Here is a 20045-nt window from a genome sequence, read left to right as displayed (position 1 = left end):
TAGTTATCAGCCTTTTGAGATTTTTAGAATCTTCCTGATTGAGTTTTGGAAGGTTGTATTTTTCTAGGAATATGACTATTTCCTCCAGGTTTTCTAGTTTGTTGGAATAGAGTTGTTCATAGTATTTTTCAACAATCCTTTGTATTTCTGTGGGGTCTGTTGTTATTTCTCCTCTTTCATTTCTGATTTTGTTTATTTGGGTCCTCTCTCTTTGCTTCTTGGTGAGCCTGGCTAGAGGTTCATCAATCTTGTTTATCCTTTCAATGAACCAGCTCTTGGTTTCATTGATCTTTTGTATTTTTTTTTGTCTCTATGTCATTTATTTCTGCTCTAATCTTTATTTTCTTCTTCCTTCTCATCACTCTGGGATTTTCCTGTTGCTCTCTTTCTAATTCTTTGAGTTGTAGAGTTAGATGACTTACTACCATTTTTTCTTGTTTTTTGAGGTAGGCCTGTAGAGCTATAAACTTCCCTCTCAGCACTGCTTTCACTGTGTCCCATAGGGTTTGAATTGTTGTGTTTTTATTGTCATTAGTTTCCAGGAAGTTTTTAATTTTTTATTTGATCTCATTGGTAACCCAATCAATATTTAATATCATGCTATTCAGCTTCCAAGTGTTTGAGTGTTTTGGATTGTTTTTATTGTAGTTTATTTCTAATATTATGCCATTGTTGTCTGAGAAGATGCTTGATATGATTTCAATCTTCTTGAATTTGGGGAGACTTTGTTTGTGGCCCAATATGTGTTCTATTTTTGAAAATGTCCCATATGTACTTGAGAACATATATTCTGAGGCTTTAGGGTGAAATCTTTTGAAGATGTCAATTAAATTCATGTGATTAGTTAGTCACTTAGGATCACTGTTTCTTTGCTGATTTTTTTTTTTTTGTCTAGAGGATTTATCCAGTGATGTCAGTGTTGTATTAAGCCCCCTACTATGATTGTATTGTTGTCGATCTCTCCCTTGATATCTTCCAGGAGTTTTGTTTTGTTTTGTTTTGTTTTTTAATGTATTTTGGTGCTCCTGTATTGGGTGCATATATATTTACTAGGGTTATATCCTCTTATTGTATTGATCCCTTTAGTATTATGAAGTGGCCTTTCTTATCTCTTGTTATGGCCTTCAATTTGAGGTCTCTTTTGTCAGATATAAGTATTGCTACCCCAGCTTTTTTTTCATTTCCATTTGCCTGAAAGATATTTTTCCATCCCTTCACTTTCAGTCTGTGTGAGTCCCTTGCTCTGAGTTGGGTCTCTTGTAGACAGCATATATATGGGTCATGCTTTTTTTTTTTTTAATCCATTCAGCCACTCATTGTTTTTTGCTTGGAACATTTAGTCCATTTACGTTTAAAGTTATTATTGAAAGGTATTTGTTTATAGCCATTTTTATTTTTTGTGCCTATGTTCCTTCTTACCTTTTTATTTCTTTTTTTATAACATTCCCTTTAGTATTTCTTGCATTGCTGGTTTGGTGGTGATAAACTCCCTTAGCCTTTTTTTTGTCTGCAAAGCTCCTGATTTCCCCTTCAGTTTTGATTGATAGTCTTGCTGGATAGAGTATTCTTAGATTCAGTCCCTTGCTTTGCATCACTTTGCATATCTCCTTCTATTCCCTTCTAGCCTGATGCGTTTCTGTTGATAAATCATTTGATAATCTGATGGGGGATCCTTTGTAGGTAGCTCTCTGTCTCTCTCTTGAATCCTATAAGATTCTCTCTTTGTCGTTAACATTTGCCATTATAATTATGGCGTGTCTTGGTGTGGGTCTTTGGGATTCATCTTGCTTGGGACTCTCTGTACTTGTGTAACTTTTTTCTTCCCCATATCAGGGAAGTTTTCTGTCATTATTTCTTCAAATAAATTTTCTAACCCTTGCTGCTCTTCTTGTCCTTCTGGCAGCCCTATTATGTATATTATTTCATTTTGCATTGTCCCAAAGCTCCCTTAGGCTCCCCTCCTGCTTTTTAATTTTTTTCTCTAGTGGCTGTTCAGATTGGGCTTGTTTCTGTACTTTATCTTCTAACTCACTAATTCGGTCCTATGCTTCTTCTAGTCTACTGTTGAAGCCTTCCATGGTGTTTTTGATTGTAGCTATATTATTTTTCATTTATTCCTGATTTTTGCATAGGTTGTTGATTTTTTCATCCATCCGGTGTATGAACTGTATTCTCATTGCTCTGAATTCTTTTTCTGTCATGTTGGATGCTTCCGTTTCACTTATTCCTTTCTTGGTGATTCTTCCTTTTCTTTCCTCTGGGGATTATTTCATTGTCTCCCATTCTGACTATCACCAGAAGGTTCAAATGTTGAGTTGTGGGGCCTGGGCCGTGTGCAGTGGGAGTTTTGCACCCCCCAAGTGTCACTGAAGAGCTCTGACACCAAGACGTGCAGCTGTTGTGGGTTGGTGGGAGCCACACTTGCCCTGCGTCAGAGTCACAGGCACTTAGTGTGGCCTCATGTGCTCACCTAGAATCTGGGACCCTGCTTGTACCATATTGAAACAGAGAACCCGCTGGCGTGTGCCAAAAATCAAAGTCCTGTAGTGCATGTCAGGAGTCAGAGGCTCCCTGTGTCTCCACCGAGAATCGAGTATCAGAGTCTCTGTTGCTTGGTGCTACCTTGCACCAAGAATCAGGGTCCCTGTGTGTGCATGCACCAAGAATTGGAGTCGCTGGCTCTTTGTGTGAATGTCCTGGGAATCAGGGATCCCAGGAGCATGCGATGAGAAACAGAGTCTAGTCACTGGTGCTCATTGCTGCCTCTTGCGTGGAGATTCAAGGTCCTCGATCTGCTTGGGAAACCGGGTTGCACAGTCACACTGTGTCGGCAGGAGATCCACTCCTGCCCTGCAGAAAACAGCTTTCTGTGTGTGCTTGCCCTGAATCCAAGTCAGGTGGCACTTTCGCTCAGTGTGGGTGTGGAGTCTGGTCACACATGTGTGCACTGCAGAAAACAAACTCCCTGTGTCCATGCACCCAGGCTCAAATTCAGCACTGCTCTTTGTGTGGGCACAGGGTGTGGTCATGGGGAACAAACTCCCCAAGTTTGCACATTCAGGTTCAAATTCAGCACAGTCTCCGTGTTTGGGTGCAGTGTCTGGTCATGGGAAACAAACTCCCGGGGTTCGCGCCCCCAAGCTCAAATTCAGTGCTGTCTCTCCGCGTGGGCGTGGGATTTAGTCAAAGAATACAATCTCCCCCAAGTTGCATACCTATGCTCAAATTCAGCACAGCCTCCCTGCCTGGGTGCACGGCCTAGTTGCGGGAAACAAATTCCCCGTGTTCGCATGTCCAGGCTCAAATTCAATGCTGTCTCCCTGCCCTGAGTGGTCGCAGGATCTGGTCACAGAAAACAGTCTCCCTAAATATTGCACCTAGGGTCAAATTCAGCAGAGTCTCCCTGTCTGGGCACATAGGATGGTCGCAGGAAACAAACTTCCCATGTCCAACACCAAGGCTCAAAGTCAGGTAGAGCTGCCACTGCTGTGTGTGGGCCGAAAGCCTGATTGTGCTGCCAGGGTCTGGCAGTTCCTATGCAGCTGCTGCAGGGGTGGCAGGGGAGGTGGATTGGCTTTGAGACTCACAGAAATCTATGTCCGGGGTGCATGGGGTCTAGGTGTCCCTGTGTCTGCAGCTGTGGTTGCAGGTCTTTCACCAGAGTGGCTGTAGGGTCCTGGTTTGCTACTGAGACCAGACTGGGTGGTGGCAAGGCTAGGATCCTAGTCTCAAGCAGTTCTGTTCTTCAAGATGACGTGGTCTTTGTGCCGCTAGTGTCCTCCCTGGAGTGTTTGTGGTGGCAGCGGGGTTTTGCCATCTAAGACTGCCCGGATTGGCATCCCCTTGGAAGACCTGCAGGATCTTACTGTCCTTATTTCACTCACACACACACCCACACACGTCCACACACTCCTCTATCTCTCCTTGACTCTCTCACACTCTCTCCCTCTATACCTTCTTGCCAGCCACCATCAAGATCTTGAGTGGAATTGTTTAAGTCTGTTAATATTCTGAAGAAATTTCTTGATCTGATAGTAAAACCTATGTAAAGTAGAATTAGAAGTCACTTATAATAAGTGGGTGCCTAATGACTGTCTTTTCACTCAAACGAATTTGTTCCAAGGTAGAGGAAAGAGAGAGAAGTTCAAGCTAGAATCAAATATTAAGAACAATGGCTATTTATCTATCCTTTCAAATAGACAAAAAATAATACAAAATATCACATTTCAATGCTGATAACTCCAGGCAACAACATTCTACAGAAGCTGAAAAGCTACATTCCACAGTGGGAAAAAATATTCTGGATACTTTTGAATTTGCATTCCATTTTTAAATGATGTAAAGCAATGTAAGTAGAAATAAATGAACAGAAAACACACAGATGTCTTGGTTTCTGTTTTTGATTTATAAAAAAAGTTTCCAATCATGGGAAGTAAGCAAAGTGCATAACAAAATATAAAATTCTTTTTTTCTCTCTCCATTAGCTTTTATTTTCTTAACAACCCCAGTGGTGTAAGGGTCCTAACATTGTGATTCTGTGCTTGTATACAAATGTGTGTATTTTAAAATTTAATTAATTTATTTTTTATTGTTTAAAGTATTACATGTATGAGGGCATGTGCCAGGGAGTGGGGTGACTGGGGGAGGTCAATGGGAGAAAAAGGAGACATATGTAAAATTCATTTTTTTAAATCAAGAATTCACATTTGCCTTTTGATTTTACTTGCCTGAAAAATCAAGAATATAGTAAAAGTACTAATAAGATGCAATTCAATGCTGTACTCAGTGCAACATTAATTATTCTACAACTGTATTCTTATTTTAAGTACCATGTTTACTGAATTTAGGTAGGAATGTGTAAAACAAGTTTTGAGGGAAGAAAAGGGAAATTTTATGCTATTTAGTGATGTTTGAAATTTAAATTAGATTTGTTCTGAAAGCACTGTTGTATTTACCCATCATTGTCTACACTTAGAGTTTTATATAACACCAATGAGATACTACTCTATTAATTGACACACACATCACATTCATAAGGAACTCTGAAAATGTGATATTTCTTCCCTTTCCATAATGTTCTATTTGTGAACATTCTTTGGTGTATACATGGGTGGTATATGTCCCAAGAGATATATATTTTTTTCTATGATGCTGACTCTGAGGCATCTGATCAAAGTACATTTTCTGAATATTGATATTTACAAACATTGTTTCAGAGGAAAACAGAAATAAACTCAGGTTCCTTATAGTTGGACTTTTATTAGGTATAGTACATAAAGGTTGCTTATTGAGAGATTTCATTTTACACTAGTAAGATGACCAAATGTACCAGTTTGGCAGTGAATGGAGGCTTTTCTTGGGTATATGGGACTTTCAGTGTTAAAACAAGAACAGACCTTAGAAAATTAAGATGATTAGTGTGGAATACTGAACTTTAAGATGATCACTAAGACTGATTTACACATCTTGTATGATTCCCACCCCTTGAGTATGGGCAGAAACTAAATTAGATATTATTCTCATTATTATATTACTAACCAGTTAACTTATAGCTAATCACAAGGAATATTAGCCTAGGTGGGTGTGGCCTAATCAAGTGGGCCCTTAAAAAAGGACTGAGCCATTTCTGAAAAAAGAATCTCCTTTGACCTCCCATCATCCAAGAAGTCAGCCACCATAAGTTCTATAGTCACAGACCCAAGGAACTGAATTCTTCCAACAAACTGTGAACTTTGAGGAAGAAATTGAGCCCAGATGAAATTAAAACCACAGAGAACACACTGATTTAATCTTGGTGAGACCCTGAGCAGTTGACCCAAGTAACCTTTTTCAGGACATCTGACCCATAGAAACTGTGCTGTTTAAATCCACTGAATTTATAGTAATTTGTTATACAGCACTAGAAAACTCCAATAACATTGTTTTTTTCTATTCTAGCATGAAATAAAATGTATGGACTTGTTAACATTTCTTGGACCTAAAAAAAGGAAGTTGCACATTTGGGAAAAGTTCAGAATTTTAAAAAGCACCAGTTTTCACATTTGTACATTTGAGATAAATATATTGCCTACCTTATTTTGGGTGTTATGAAAGTGAAAAAAGGTAAAATGAACATAGCCCAATTTTTAGCACTGAGTAACAACAGTAAAATAAACAGGTAATTGTTACTAATGTATAAATTTTTTAAAATGGCTACAAATTGGTGGAAAGACAACATAGGACCAGATTTACACAGTTCCAGATTGTAAGAACAGGACTGAGGTCATGAGGCTCAGGACATATGTGGCTGAATTCAAAGACTATCCCTCCACTGAAGTGACAGTGTTTCTGATAGGGAGGTGCTGCTCAACATGGAAAATTAACGAGGTCAAGAGCCTATTGCTGCCCTGCCAGTTGGTGACCCGCACTCTTCATCATAGTTGGGAGCTCCTCATCCTTTCAGTTCTCCAGGTAAGATTGCTTGTTCAGTGAAATTCCAAGGTCCCCTCAGCAGCCAGCCTGTCTGAGCCACTTGGCTGGTGACCCACCATTCCACTCTGAGGTTCAATCGAGGTAAGCATTCAGCTTGTGCTGAAAACTGTCAATGTAGGGAAACTCCAGTATTTTTCTTTTGCCTTGCAGTTTGTTAGACTCTAGGAATTTTTGGCTTTTTGTGGATACATTGGCTCACTGAGGAAAAATATCTTTATATATCTATATCTATATCTATATCTATATCTATATCTATATCTATATCTATATCATCTATATCTATATCTAATCTCTAAAATGTTAAGTGTTTGACCGTCCAGGTAATGACATTTCGTAGCAGAACCTGGCTTTCTCGCCCTAGCAACTAGCCTCCTTGCAGTTTCTTCAGCCCAGGAACAGCCAGGTAGAAACATTTTACACTGTAACCAAATGTTAGTGAAGCATTTTCCTATGCCTCATCTCATTTGATCCTCACAGAAGTCCTGGAGTAGGTAGATAGGAGACTCTGTGGAATCCTATTTTCTTTTTATTAGCTAGAAAATTGAAATTTAGAAAGCTTAGAAACTTGACCCAACTGAAAAGAAATAAGAAATGGTGGACCTTGAAAATGACTTCAGGTTTTTTCACTGCACAGAATATAGTCAAACACTGCTGCAGTTAAATATTTTACCCTTTGTTCTTCCTGCGTGATCTACAATAATAATCTGTTTTGTGTTGATATTTACTGCTGTGTCACTGACAATGACCTGAAAGAGAAGTTGGGTTGCTTCACTGGGCTAGAAAAAGTTTAGCTACATCAGAAAGTAAGTCTAGCAAGTTTATTCTATATTTATAAAAGGCTAAGTTGACTCACGCATGCGCAATACATATAAAGCTGTCGCTAGCACCAATCACACGTGTGCATTTCCATCTGTCATTGTCAGTTGTGAATTTCGTTGTTTTTGTTAACATTCTGAAGCTGAAAGAGAGTGGCGTCGTAACATGGAAGTAACAATGGTGATTAAATATGATCATAATACTGATCCAGATAGATATAATTATCCCTGTGTAACCAAAGTTGCCATCATATTCAGCAACAAAGATGGAGGAACTCATTTTGAAAGGGACGTGCTCATTCATTGTAAACCAGATCCCAATAAACCAAATGCCACTAAAATGAAACAAATCAGTATCCTGTTTTCTACATTAGATGCAATGATGTATCCTATTCTTTTCCCACATGGTGAAAAAGGCTGGGGAACAGATGTTGCATTAAGAATTAGAGATGAGAGTGGAGATCCAAGATGGCTGCCAATTGGACGGCAGGATGCAAGATAGTCTGTGAGTGAGAGAATTAAAGGAAAGTATGTGTACATGCTAGGAGTGTCTGTCTTTATGAGTGAGGGACAGCTATATTCCACAGGACTGTTAGGGACTGGCGGACCAGGATCCCCTAGCCGGGCAGCCTCTACTGCTGCTGAAATCTCTCCCAGAGCAGCCAGCTCTGCTGCAGAGACTGCACCATCTTGAAGGGTAGATTGGCTGTGATCTGAAGCCCAGCTTTAACTTCAACCAGGGACACCTCAGATACCTCTCGGGACGCCACAACCACAACCTGTCCAAAGTGGTGCCAAATATGTAGATGGGCCCTGCACCTTCTCACAGAGCAGATAGAAGGAACAGCTGAATGGAACAACACCCACCCGGAATTGGTGAATTAAACACAGCTGGTAAGCCAATCTGTGGATGGAAAGGTCAGATATCACCAAAAGGAAGCTCTGCCTCCTCAGATCCATCTTGATGTTTGTTGCTTGGGTGTTTGTTGTTTGCATTTTTTGGATTAGTTTTTGTTTGTTGTTTGCATTCATCTCTGGGTGTTTGTTGTTTGCATTTTTTTGATTATTTTTTTTGAGTTTTCTCCCTATATACATACATATTTCCCCTTCTTTTTTTCTTCTCTTTCTTACATTTTTTCTTTCCTCAGTATCATTTTTGCACTCTTTTCTGTCCCCTAATACTCTTTACTCTGGTGGTCACATTTATTGGGGTTATTAGTATCATGAATACATTTGTGTTTGGTGCTCTATGTATTGTGTCTTGTCATGTTGTATTTTGTGCATTTAAGTTAATGCAGGAGAGAGAGAGAGCTACATAATCAGACATCCTGAGAACAATGATCATGGGGAGACAAAGAAACAGCCTGCATAAGAAAGAAAAGGAGGAATCACCGAAAATGGAAGTAAATGAAATGGAAACAAGCAATATGTCAGAGAAAGAACTCAGAGAAATGGTCATAAGGACTCTGAAAAGGATGGAAGACAAATTCAATAATATCTCTAAGAACCAAGAGGAAATGAAGAAGAAACAAAAATAAATGAAAAATGACATCACTGCAATAAATAACTCAATATAAAGCATCAACAGTAGACTAGAAGAAGCGAGGACTGCATCAGTGAGCTAGAAGACAAGGTAAGAAAAAATACCAAAGCAGAGCAGCATCTAGGAAAAAAAAAAAAAAAAACCTAAAAAACAGGAGGAGAGCCTAAGGGAGGTCTGGAACATCACAAAACGAAACATCAGCATAATAGTGTTCCCAGAAGGAGTGGAAACTGAGCAAGGAATAAAAAACCTGTTTGAAAAAATAATGACTGAAAACTTCCCTGAAATGGGAAGAAGAAAAAACTCACACAAGTCCAAGAAACTCACATAGTCCCAAACAAGATGAACCCAAAAAGACCGATACCAAGACACATTATAATTAAATTGGAAAATACCAATTACAAAGTAAGAATCTTAAAGGCTGCCAGAGAGAGACAGAAAGTTACCTACAACTATCATCTGATTTCTCAACAGAAACAAATCAGGCCAGATGGGAATAAAATGAAATATACAAAGTTATGCAAGGGAAGAGACTGAATCCAAGAATACTGTACCCAGCAAGGCTATAAATCAAAGTTGAGGGTGAAATAAGGAGCTTCACAGACAAAAAAGGACCAAACCAGCAATGCAAGAAATGCTAAAGGGTCTGCTCTAAAAAGAAGAAATAGGAAGGGAAGATGGAACACAGGCATAAAAAATAAAAATGGCAACATACAACTACCTATCAATAATAATTTAAAATGTAAATGGATTAAATGACCCAATGAAAAGACATAGGGTAGATGACTGGATAAGAAAACATGACCCATATATCTGCTGACTACAGGAGACCCACCTCAGAAAAAAGGACTCACACAGACTGATGGTGAAGTGATGGAAAAAGGTTTTTCAGGTGAATGGAAATGAGAAAAGTCTGGGTCACAATACTTATATTTGACAAAATAGACCTCAAAGTGAAGGCCATAACAAGAGATAAGGAAGGCCACTTAATAATACTAAAGGGAGCAATTCAACAAGAAGATATAACTCTGGTAAACATATACACACCCAATACTGGAACACCCACAGACATAAAAAAAAAAAAAACTTATGGAGGATATCAAGAGAGAGATTGACAGCAATACAGTCATAGTAGGGGACTTTAATACCCCACTAACACCACTAGAAAAATCCTCTAAACAAAAAAAAATCAGCAAAGAAACATCAATCTTAAATGACTCACTAGATCAGATGGAATTAATTTAAATCTTCAGAACATTTCACCCCATAGCCACAGAATATACATTATTGTCAAGTGCACATGGGTAATTTTCAAAGATAGACCACACATTGGAACACAGGAAAAGTCTCTTCAAATTCAAGAGGATAGAAATCATATCAAGCATTCTCAGATCACAATGGCATAAAATTAGAAATCAACTACAATAAAAACAAAAAAATAATCAAACACCTGGAGGCTAAATAGCATGCTATTAAACAAGGATTGGCTTGCCAAAGAGATCAAAGAAGAAATAAAAAGCATCATGGCAACAAACGACAATGAAAACACAACAATCCAGAATCTACAGGACACAGTGAAAGCAGTCTTGAGAGGGAAGTACAGAGCTCTACAGGCATACCTCAAAAAACAAACAAACAAACAAACAAACAAAAAAAAACACCAAACAGCAACAAATGGTAATAAATTATCTAACCCTACAACTCAAAGAGTTAAAAGAGAGCAACAAGAAAAGCCCAGCATAAGCTGAAGGAAGGAAATAATAAAGATCAAAGTGGAAATAAACAATATAGAGAAAAAAACAAAACAAAAAATAAACAAACAAACCAAAAACAATATAAAAGGTCAACAAAACCAAGAGCTGGTTCTTTGAAAGGATAAACAAGATTTATGAACCTCTAGCCAGGCTCACCAAGATGCAAAGAGAAAGGACACAAATAAACAAAATCAAAAATGAAAGAGTTGAACTAACAACTGATCCCACAGAAATACAAAGGATTATTAAAAAAATACTATGAACGACTCTATTCCAACAAAATAGACAGCCTAGACGAAATGGTCATATTCTTAGAAAAATACAAGCTCCCAAAACTCAATCAGGAAGGAAAAAAAAACCTGAATAGGCTGATAACTACTGAAGAAATTGAAGCAGCAATCAAAAATCTTTCAGCAAACAAAAGCCCTGGTCCAAACAGCTTTAGAGAGGAGTTCTACCAAGCATTCAAAGAAGAACTAAAACCTATCCTCCTCAGAGTATTCCAAAAAATTCAAGAGAAAGGCACACTTCCAAGCTCTTTCTATGAAGCCAGCATTACCCTAATCCCCAAACCAGATAAAGACACCACGAAAAAAGAGCACTACAGGCCAATATCCTCGATGAATATAGATGCTTAAATCCTCAACAAAATCCTATCAAATAGGATTCAGCATTACAGTAGAAAGATCATACACCATGACCAAATGGAATTTATTCCGGGGATGCAAGGAAGGTACAATATCCACAAATCAATAAGTGTGATACATCACATAATCAAAATGATAGACAAAAATCACATAATAATATCAATAGTGGCAGAAAAAGCATTTGACAAAATCCAACATCCTTTCTTGATAAAAACTCTCAGCAAATTGGGAATCGATGGATCATACCTAGTATAATAAAAACCCTATATGACAAAACTACAGCCAACATCATACTCAATGGGCAAAAACTTAACTCATTTCCCCTAAGAACAGGAACAAGATAGGGATGCCCACTTTCACTACTCTTATTCAATATAGTACTAGCAATAGTCATCTGACAAGAAGAAGAAATAAAAGGCATCCAACTTCGAAAAGAAGAATTGAAACTGTCCTTGTTTGCAGATGACATGATACTATACATAGAAAACCCCAAAGACTCCATCAAAAAACAACTAGACCTAATAAATGAATTTGGGAATGTAGCAGGATACAAAATTAACAACCAGAAATCTATGGTCTTTTTATACACCAATAATGAACTCACAGAAAGAGAAATGAAAAAAAAAAAATTCCCATTTACCACTGCACCAAAAAATATAAGATACCTAGGAATAAATTTAACTAAGGATGTAAAAGACCTGTACTCAGAAAACTACAAGGCATTGAAAAAAAGACTGTGCAAATTATAAACAAATGGAAGAACATACCATGTTCATTGATTGGTAGAATCTACATCATTAAAATTTCCATACTACCCAAAGCAATCTACAGATTCAATGCAATCCCAATTAAAATAACAAAGACATGTTTCCAAGATCTATAATGAACTCTCCAAAAATTTATCTGGAAAAAAAAAAAGACCCAGAATAGCCACAGCAATCCTGAGAAAGAATAACAAAGTTGGAGGAATCAAAATACCATATATCAAGCATTATTACCAAGCCACGGTTCTCAAAACTGCCTGGTACTGGCACAAGAACATACATATAGATCAATGGAACAGAACAGAGAACCGAAAAATCAACCCAAGCCATTATGCTCAATTAATATTTGATACAGGAGGCAAGAGCATACAATGGAGTCAAGGTAGTCACTTGAATAAATGGTGCTGGGAAATTTGGTCAGATACATGCAAAAAAAATGAAACTAGATCACCAACTTACACCATACAAAAGAGCAATCTCAAACTGTCTAAAGGACTTAAATGTAAGATGGGAAACCATAAAAATCCTATAAGACTCCATAGGCAGAAAAATAGCAGACATATGTTGTAGGAATATCTTTACAGACACAGCTCCTTGGGCAACGGAGACTTAGGATAAAATAAACAAAAGGAACTACATCAAAATAAAAAGCTTCTGCACAGCAAAAGAAACCATCAACGAAACAACAAGAAAGCCCACTGCATGGGAGAACGTATTAGCCAATGATATTTCCGATAAGGGTTTAATCTCCAAAATTTACAGAGAACTCATACAACTCAATAAAATGAAGATAAACAATCCATTCAAAAAATGGGCAAAGGATCTAAATTGACACTTTTCAAAAGAGGACATACAGAAGACCAAGAGACATATGAAAACATGCACAAAGTTACTAATCATCTGAGAGATACAAATCAAAACAACAATGAGATACTATCTCACACCTGTCAGAATTGCTATCATCAATAAATCGACAAATGGCAAGTACTGGTGAGGATGTGGAGAAAAAGGAACCCTCCTGCACTACTAGTGGGAATGCAGACTGGTACAGCCACTGTGGAAGACAGTATGGAGTTTCTTCAAAAAGTTATAAGTGGAACTCCCATTTGACCCAGTCATCCCACTTCTAGGAGTATATCCCAAGAAACCAGCAACACCAATCAGAAAGGATATATGCACTCCTATGTTCATAGGAGAACAATTTATGATAGCTAAAATTTGTCAACAGCCTAAGAATCCACTAGCAGATGAGTGGATTGACAAACTATGGTATGTCTACACAATGGAATACTATGTCGCTATAAAAAAGAAGGAACTTTTACCATTTGCAGCAGCATGGATGGAACTGGAAAGCATTATGCTAAATGAAATAAGCCTGTCAGAGAAAGATAAATATGACATGATCTCACTCATATGTGGGATATAATGATCAACATAATTTGATGAACAAGAATAGATCCAGAGACAAATGTTAGGGGAAGGGGGTTAGAGAGCAACCAAAGGACTTGTATGCATGCATATTAGCATAACCAATGGACAAAGACACTGGGGTGCTGGAGGCTTTCCTGGGGTGGGAATGGCTGGGGGTGGGCCAATTGGGGAAAAAGGAGACATATGTAAAACTTTCAACAATAAAAAAAAAAAAGAAATTTGGGTAACCAATACAGACATATGTGTATATTAAGAAAATCATCTGTTGGAGAAATAGACACCCTGATAGAAGCAGAGCTCCCCTGATGCAGAGAAATATAGAGAATTAATTAAGTTAAAAATCAAATTGCAAAGTAGCCAAATAACATACTTCACTCTTCCTGTTCTCCTACAGCACTCCTTAATTTATTGTCTTAGAAACTGTACTCTGCTAGATGTAGGGGAAAAAGGAGAAAACAGAATTGACAACAATTAGGAATCTTCCAAGAGCTCCCAATACTCTTTTAAAAGTCAAGTTTCCATTTCAGATACAATACGACTGAATCCAAAACACTGCTGTATTCCTATAATAAAAGCCTAGGTGGCATCGCACAACATCGTCACAAGATGGCCACCCCCATGTTGCCACAAGAAGGCCACCACAAGATGGCCACCTCCACATCATCACAAGATGGCCACCATATGATGGCCACCACAAGATGGCCACCACAAGATGGCCAGCAGGGAAGGATAGTTGTGGGTGATCAGGCCAGCAGGGGAGGGCAGTTGGGGGCCATCAGGCTGGCAGGGTAGGGCAGTTGGGGGCGATCGGGCCGGTAGGGGAGGGCAGTTGGGGGTGATTGGTCTGGCAGGGGAGCAGTTAAGTGTCCATCAGGCTGGCAGGGGAGCAGTTAGGGGGCAATCAGGTAGGCAGGCAGATGAGCGGTTAGAGGACAGCAGTCCTGGATTGTGAGAGGGATATCCGACTTCTGGACATCAGATATCCCCCGAGGGGTCCCAGATTGGAGAGGGTGCAGGCTGGGCTGAGGGACACCCCCTCCACACATGAATTTCATGCACCTGGCCTCTGGTAAGAAAAATAAACCTCTTAATTAAAGCATTAGATAAATTCTTTCATAGCTTCTGTGGAGTCCACATATTGTACTGTTGTCAAAAACGATGTCCTTTATTTGTTTACCAAAAGGAAGTTAGGTTAAATTTAACATAAAATTGGAAATTTTTGCTTGGTTGAAAAAAAACATCTATCTCTGAGAATGCCCAATGAGCTCTGATGAACACAAAAATAATTTTTCTCTGTAGCACCCTGGCCTGGGGGCAGAAGGGCTTGGAATCTGGGCTAGTCTACAAAAATGAACACCTGAGACTTCTGTTCAGGAAATCTTGAATCTTCTTGAGATTTTAGAAAGATAAAGATATTAGTAAGTGGCCAGATGTCTTGGTGAAAGCCAGATAGCCTTTGCTTTCCAAGTAATCTGTCTTTATTCAAATATCTGGCAAATACTACTTTGACGACTATCAGGGCACTTCTGGTAGTGTTCATAAATGACATGTTATATTCATCAAGAAATTAATGGATGATATCATGATTGCCAATCTAGGACTGCATACAGAACATCACAATGGAGAGGGATTTTTTTCCCCCTCTGTAAACATTGTCTTTTCTCTTCTTCCTTTTTTCCCCTCACATGGCTTTCTTTTGTTGTGGTATTACAAAACTCAACATGCCTTATAAAAAGAGCTGTGAAGAGAGTTGGGGATTAATTCTCATTAGGAAAAAATGTAAAGAATCCTACAGGTGACAAAATAGGTAATGAGACATGTAAGGCTGTATTATTACTCCTTCAAAATTCTTAAGCTATATATTGTGCACACAATAGTAAATCTATTTTATATGAGACAGACAATCCCCTTTGTAGGAAAATAACTGCTGAATAATGCATGTATTCTTTGCTGATTAAAGATACACAAGTTTCTAGAGTTTGGGAAGAGGAAACGATGTGCTTTACATTAGTACAAAGTGATTGGATCCCACAATATTATTTCGAATTTTGGTCCAATGAAAAGGAAATGTATGTAAAATAGAAGAAGAATATGAATTGTTAATTAAACTGCTCATTTTTTCAAAGCCTATTACATACCAGTTGCTACAGAGAGGTATGGGTTTTTCTTTACCAATAATAGTAATGGAGAGCTTGGATATTAAAATTCTTCATTACACGGAAACAGTGCTTCTTGGAGAAATGCCTGATGCCAGGATTGGGTCACAAAAAGTGCTAAATGAGACTGGCCATCTTGCTATGCAAGAAAGTAAAGAAATGCTAAAAAAAATATTGGGAAACTTGTTAAAAAACATAAAAGTCAATTTGAAAGATCCTCCAATGCCCAATATTAGGACAATGTAAGCAACAAAATATATAACGTTAGCAATGGAATGTAATCAGTAGAATAAAATGAATATCCAGGAGTCCACGGATGGATGTGAATAATTAAATAATAATAAATGGGGGAAAATAAAGCTCTTTTTAAGCATTCCAATTCATAAATGGAAAAGGTATGATGGAACTAGAAAATTGTCATTTGGAATGTAATTATTACAATAGTCCAGAATTATCAATGTATGCTAAAATTAGTTGATAAAAATGTAATGAGCCCTAACTGGTTTGGCTCAGTGGATAGAGCGTTAGCCTGCAGACTGAAGCGTCCCAGGTTCGATTCCAGTCAAGGGCATGTACGTTGGTTGTGGGCACATCCCCAGTAGGGGGTGTGCAGGAGGCAGCTGATTGATGTTTCTCATCAGTGTTTCTAACTCTCTATCCCTCCCGCTTCCTCTGTAAAAAATCAATAAAATATTTTTTAAAAAGTAATGAGAAAATAAATATTTGTGTAGTACTTATCAATTACAAAGAGAAAACAGTAACCTTACAGAGGAATTACCTGAGAGACACTGACTTAACCAAGTAATCAAAGTTAAAATCACCATATTAAGACATATCAATATTATGTACCTTCTTATATGATGCATTAAGAAGGGCACAGTCTTAATTTCTGTGGTAAAAAGTTCATAACCTCACTATAAACATGAGTAAATATTAAGTAAACCCAAATTAAATATTTTTTTTTTTTTTACAAAATAACTGGCCAGTTTCTTCAAAAATGTCAAAGTCATTGTTATGGGCTGAATTGTGACCCCACACACACCAAATTCATATGTTGAAATTTTACCATCAGTACCTCAGATTGTGACTGTGTTTGGAGATAAGTCTTTAGACAGGTAATTAAAGTAAAATAAAATTTTATTGGTGGGTTCTAATTTAATATGACTAGTGCCCTTAAAAAAAGATATTAGGACACAGAGAGGGCACAGAGGGAAGACCATGTGAACACATTGGAAGACCTAGGAGAGATGACTCAGAAGAAATCTACCCTAATAATACCTTGATCTCAGAAATATAGGCTACAGAACTGTGAGAAAATAAATGTTGCTTGTATAAGCCACCCAGACTGTGGTACTTTGTTATGGCAGCCCTTGCAAAATTAATACAGTCATGAAACACAAAATGAGACTGAGAACTTGTCCTTTATTGGAGGATTCTAAAAGAACATGATAATTAAATGCAATTTGGGATATTGGATTGGATTCAAAAACATATATTGCCCAATTGGCAATAGTGAAGTGAGGTTTGTAGATTTGCTAGTAGTATTGTATCTATGTTAATTTCCTGATTTTGGTAAGTGTACTGTGGTTATATAAGATACTGAAGTTTGGGCAATCTGGGTGGAGGGTATATGGGGATCTTTGTACTATTTTTCAAATCTCAAAATATAAAATAAAAAAGTTAAAAACTAAAAAAGAGTGCAATAATAAAATATTCTTAAAAGGTTTGTTACTTTTAAATATTGCTTGAAAGATGTTTGTTTAAAAAATGTATGTTTTTCAAATTTTTTGACATTTTTTTTTTCAAGTTCAGGAGAAAAAAATAAAATTGTCTTCCCTGACCAATTCCTCTCTGAAATCTCCTTATTTTCTAGGCTTGAAGAAAGTATCCTATATAATAATAGACTAATATGCAAATTGACCATACCTCTGACACCACAAGCCACGCCCACCATCCAATCAGAGCGAGTATGCAAATTAACCCAAACCAAGATGGCTACAGCCACAGAGAGCATGGTTTCTTAGGTAACAGAGGAAGCCAAGCTTTCTGCCAGCCGTTGCAGGCCTAAGCCTCCACTCAAGCTACAAAGTTTCAATTTTAGAAGGTAAAAAAATTCAAACAAATGGCGGCAGAATGGAGCTTGAGAGAGCAGGCCAGGGTTGCCGCCGGCAGCAGGGGAAGCAAAGCTTTCCACACACTCTGGCTGGGCCCACCCACTTAAGGCAACAAAGTTTCAATTATAACCCCAACACAAATGGCTGCGGGCCTCGGAGGGAGCCCCAGGCTTGGCTCTGCTCCAGGCTACAAAGTTTCAATTGTAGAAGGAAAATAAATTCCAGATACCAGGGCCTCCGCTTGCGTTGCCAGGGGGCGTGGCAGGCCTGCAAACCACCACAGGCCCCTTGCTCAGGCCACCCCACGCCCCAAGGGAACCCCACCCTGATCAGGCCGCCCCAACCCCCAAGGGAACCCCACCCTTGAGGGCAAACCAGCTGGCCCCCACCCCTGTACCAGGCCTCTATCCTATCTAATAAAAGAGTACTATGCAGATTGATCATCACTGCAACACACAATATAGCTGCCCCCATGTGGTCAAAGATCCTGCCCCCATGTGGACACAAGATGGCCAGCAGGAGAGGGCAGTTGGGAGGCACCTGGCCTGCAAGGGAGGGCAGTTGAGAAGGACCAGGCCTTCAAGGGAGGGCAGTTGGAGATGATCAACCCTGCAGGAGAGGGCAGTTAGGGTTAACCAGGCCGGCAGAGGAGGGAAGTTGGGGGCAAACAGGCTGGCAGCAGAGTGGTTAGGGGGTGATCAGGCTGGCAGGCAGAAGCGGTTAGGGGCAATCAGGAAGGCAGGCAGGCAAGCAGTTGGGAGCCAGCAGTCCTGGATTGTGAGAGGGATGTCCGACTGCCCGTTTAGGGACCGGGCCTAAAAGGGCAGTCGGACATCCCTTGAGGGGTCCCATATTGGAGAGGGTACAGGCTGGGCTGAGGGACAACCCCACTCCGTGCACGAATTTCGTGCACCGGGCCTCTAGTTTTATAATATCTCTACTGAAGAATAATCTCCATATGTCACATTTCATTTTACATTTCTTTAAAGTCCTTTAAGCTTGTCTATTTGATATCCAGGGAGCACAGTCACATGCATATAAATTTATTACAAAATAATTTATAATTATTAAGTATTAACTATGTATCTGCACAATTTCATTTAACAAATATTCATTGAGCATTTAGAATGTGCAAGACCTTGTGGATGAAAAAAGAAACAATAGATATTTGTTTTTACCGTACAGTAATTTACAATCTGGAAGGTGAAAGAAAAAACGGATGGAAGATAAATTAAGTTTTATTGCATATCTAATAAGATAACTAATTTTAGATTGTCACTATTGAATTCAATTTTCCAGATATGAAAATTAACACTCAAAGAAACCTTCTTATGAAAATAAATATGAGAACAGAACATTTGTATTCTGGTTGTGAATGCAGATAGACAGGTAAGAATGGAGTATATAAAAAAGGGATGGGCAAGTGAAGCAAAATTTAAAAATTTAAAAAATCTATGTAAAATTTATGTAGCAGTTCTTTGTACTATTTTTGATACTTTTATGTACTTTTGGAATGATTTTTTTAAAAAAATGTATATTCTTTTGAATAATTGTTTTGGTTTCTTCAAGTAAATTCCCAGAGGTGGAATCACTTGGTCATAAGGCAGTTCCATTTTTTAATTTTTTGAAGTAACTACATGTTGCTTTCCACAGTGGCTGCACCAGTCTGTATTCCTACCAACAGTGCATGGGGGATCCCTTTTCTCCACATCCTTTCCAACACTTGTTGTTTGTTGATTTATTAATGATAGCCATTCTGACCATTGTGAGGTGATACCTCGCTTTTGTTCTTTTTTTTTCCTTTTTATTGACTATATCAGGGTGACACTGACTAACAAATTATATAGTTTCCAAAACTATGTAATTTTGTTTTTCTTATAACAAAATTCTACAATACATCATCTATACACTTTTTTGTGTGTTCACTATCCCAAATTGTTCAAATCTCTGTCCATTACCATTTATCCCCCCATACCCACCTCCACCTTCCTCCATACCTAATTCCCCTAATTTTAATTTTCATTTATCAGATGACTAGTGATGTTGAACATCTCTTCATATGTCTATTGGCCATCTGTATGTCCTCTTCGGAGAAGTGTTTATTCAGGTCCTTTGCCTGTTTTTGAATTGGAGTATTTGTTGGGGGGTGTTTAGTTTTATAAGATTTTTGTAAATTTTGGACACCCACATGTTCACTGCAGAATCCTATCTAATAAAACAGTAATATGCAAATTTACCATACCTCTGCTACACCCACAAGCCACACCCACCAGCCAATCAGGAGTGAGTATGCAAATTAACCCAACCAAGATGGCTGTGGCCACGGAAAGAGCAGGAGGCTTGGGTTTCC

This window comes from Eptesicus fuscus, chromosome 1 (genome assembly GCF_027574615.1).
Source record: "Eptesicus fuscus isolate TK198812 chromosome 1, DD_ASM_mEF_20220401, whole genome shotgun sequence".
Taxonomy (NCBI): Eukaryota; Metazoa; Chordata; class Mammalia; order Chiroptera; family Vespertilionidae; genus Eptesicus; species Eptesicus fuscus.
Note: the sequence above shows the minus strand (reverse complement) of the source record.